This window comes from Gadus macrocephalus, chromosome 5, assembly GCF_031168955.1.
Source record: "Gadus macrocephalus chromosome 5, ASM3116895v1".
NCBI lineage: Eukaryota > Metazoa > Chordata > Actinopteri > Gadiformes > Gadidae > Gadus > Gadus macrocephalus.
This window is the reverse complement of record NC_082386.1, coordinates 14,383,828-14,387,075: the sequence shown is the minus strand read 5'-3', so window position 1 is coordinate 14,387,075 and position 3,248 is coordinate 14,383,828. Positions and strand designations below refer to the sequence as shown.

At 44.7% G+C, this 3,248-nt stretch overlaps 1 long non-coding RNA gene across 1 annotated transcript in view; it reads left to right on the top strand.

Moving 5' to 3' along the window:
• Positions 1-2,975, top strand: part of LOC132458106 (uncharacterized) — a 5,229-nt gene extending 2,254 nt beyond the window's left edge. The window contains exon 2 of the long non-coding RNA XR_009525862.1: positions 2,323-2,975. This is a non-coding gene — a long non-coding RNA (uncharacterized LOC132458106). The remainder of the gene's footprint in view (positions 1-2,322) is intronic.
• Positions 2,976-3,248: the final 273 nt, after the last annotated feature.

Genomic DNA, 3,248 nt, shown 5'->3' with positions numbered 1-3,248 from the left:
GATGGGCACAAAGACCCCTGTGCCTGAGCTATGGGGAATGTTGATGTTCCAGTGTGTGTGTGTGTGTGTGTGTGTGTGTGTGTGTGTGTGTGTGTGTGTGTGTGTGTGTGTGTGTGTGTGTCTATGTATGACGATTTGTCTGAGAGAGGGAGTGCACACTTGGCCATGTAACCATGTATGCATTTATGTAGCGGCCCATAAAACACTAGCACACAATCCCACCATACATCACACACCATATATCCTTTTGGCTCCCCCCATCCCCACACACACACACACACCCTGGCTCCAAGTCCCTGTTGGAATGGGGGGCCCAAATTCACTCAGGGTTTAGGGGCATATCCTTGGGAAAACAATTTTAGGACGTGTTTTGGAACTCTCTCCCTTGCTTCGAAAGTGAAAGAAAGAGGGTTGTATATGTAACAGAATGCCATGCTTTTATGAACAAACGCATGGCTCTGTTTCGGATATTTCATTGTAGTTGACATAGTATTAAAAGTATTGGTGACATCACTGGGGTCCTTGGTTATTGGCCACCTCAGCGGAGTTTGCAGGCGAAAACCAAGCCCTCCTCCTCGCAGTTAAATACACTACCGTTAGAAGGAGCTTTTGTGTGTGGGCCAGCATTCACTTAATGGCTATTAATTCACCTTACCCTGCACCATCAAAGTGATATAGGAAGACACTAGACATTCCCAGAGGAGTTTCCGTATCCTTCTCTCTCTCGTTCCTTCTTGTGCTCCGACAGACAGACAGAGAGGGAGCCAGAGAAATGCAGAGAGAGTGTGAGGGTCATGTAAGGTGGGAAAGAGACACAGGGAGAGAGACAAAGAGAAATGCTCTGTATTTAGGTAGTGATGAGTGGCTAAATAGTGTGTGTGTGTGTGTGTGTGTGTGTGTGTGTGTGTGTGTGTGTGTGTGTGTGTGTGTGTGTGTGTGTGTGTGTGTGTGTGTGTGTGTGTTAATGAGTGACCTGGAGTGCGTAGTGTGTGCATTTGTGTGTCTGCATTCATAGAACTTGTCATGCATTCAAATAGTGGAATATATATATATAAATCAATGTTTTAGTAATCAGATGTATGGAATAGCGTGTAAGAACTACAGTCAGAATTGCTATAACTATTAAAGCTATTTCCTCCAAATTGAACAGCGAAATGTAGTCCCTCTTGCTCTATAAACAGTTTAGCTACTGTGTTGCTAAGCATGGTCTGTGGGTGTTTTGAGTGGGAGGGTGGCCGGCTCCTGGCTGTTATTCTGTAATTTCGGTAATTTCACAGATGTTTGTCTTTCCTAGAGGTGTGTTTGTGTTTGTGTGTGTCTGTGTGTCTGTGTGTCTGTTTGTCTGCATGCCTGTGTGCATGCGCTCTTGTTTATGTCTGTATTCACATCTATGTGCGTATTCAATTTGGGCGTCATCCATTTGCCTCCTAGGTGAGTAGGAACAGTGAGTGCCCTAGCAACGGTGCCACACTGCAACACATTACATTCATAATGTGTTCCATTGTAATACGCACTGTGATGGCTCTTATGAGCTTTGTTAAAAATTAAAAAAGAGAATTGTTTCACATCTTGGTTAATTTTCTTTTTATCATTTTAATAATTACAATTTCTGACCCATAAGTACTGTCCCTCATTGTTAGGGATGCACAATGTAATCTTTGTTATGACAAATTCAGTGTTCAAAATCAAACATGAGGACTCCCTTGCCCCCGGAAAGACCTTTGTCTATGCATAATCGGCATGCTTTGACACGCTGAAAAAGGAAAACCAACTATCAATGAAACGTCCACAGCCGTTATGTAACAGGCGTGGTCAGCAAGAGTTGGTTCAACATCTCAAGTAGACAAAAACAGACACGCACAAACACACACTCTCTTTTATGTTGCGTCAGAAGGACAACTCCCTGATGATGCCTAAAGTACATCACCTGTGTGTGTGGGTGTATGCCTCTGTGTGTGTGTGTGTGTGCCGCGTCTAAAAATAGACAAACTGTGTTGTTATGAGGGTGTGGATGGCCAGAAAACGCCACGCCAAAAATTTTGGAGAAAAAGTAAATGCCTGTTTTGATTCTTACAACAGAAACTATACAGGTAACCTCAACATTTGAGCATAAACGGCCTGCATAATAACATAAAAGGTTAACTATCGTAAGAAGTCTGGTGTTTTCCTTCACGGCAACATTGTCGGGGCTAGAGCTGTAGAAAACCAAAGAAGACCTCGGTTGACTAAAATTCAACCGACTCTTTGACCAATCGATTGGTTGTTTGGTCAAAAATAAATAATAATCTGCACTTCAGCTGTAACTTAATTTATTGTCCACAGTGCACTCTACTCTACCTGGCAGCCTAAATATAACGTAAGTGCTTTGTGGAGGGAATCAGCGGCTTTTGGATCCACTATTTGGCCGAGTCTGACTCGGTCACGACAAAGCTTCAATGTAAAGCGGACCTCACTCCAGACTAGCCCGGGAGCACCCCCGAGGCAGCCGAAATGATGTCACAGTATGTAAACACACACACACACACACACACACACACGTACACGTGCACACGCACACGTGCACACGCACACGCACACATACACACACACACAGCAGAGGAATGTGAATGACTGAAACACTAAAAGTACCATGAAGCCCATAATTAAAATAGGGCCTTGTCTGTGTGTCTGTGTGTCTGTGTGTGTGTGTGTGTCTGTGTGTCTGTGTGTGTGTGTGTGTGTCTGTGTGTCTGTGTGTGTGTGGGTGGGTGGTCGTCTCGCATTGCATGACCGCGGCAAGCTTCTAAAAATGAAGATGTCACAGGGAAAGTGTGAGTGTGGAGCCACACAGCAGGGGTGTGTGTGTGTGTGTGTGTGTGTGTGTGTGTGTGTGTGTGTGTGTGTGTGTGTGTGTGTGTGTGTGTGTGTGTGTGTGTGTGTGTGTGTGTGTGTGTGTGTGTGTGTGTGTGTGTGTGTGTGTGTGTGTGTGTGTGTGTGTGTGTGTGTGTGGTTGGTTAGACATCTCAGGTTAGCTGTTAGCCTAAGTCCATGTGCCTCTGACCAGAATGACTTTAACTTGACCTTCCTCTCTCACACTTTCGTTAATATTATTCCGAGGGCAGGAGAGGGTGACGACGTGGTGGTCAGTGAGAGAGACACGACGACAGTCCTTTGACAACATTGTAAAAGCCGCTCCATAGTTCTTTAGTATTTCTTGTATTTAAGGGAAATTACTTAAATATGGGCGGTGACACTGGGAGGGAGGATGA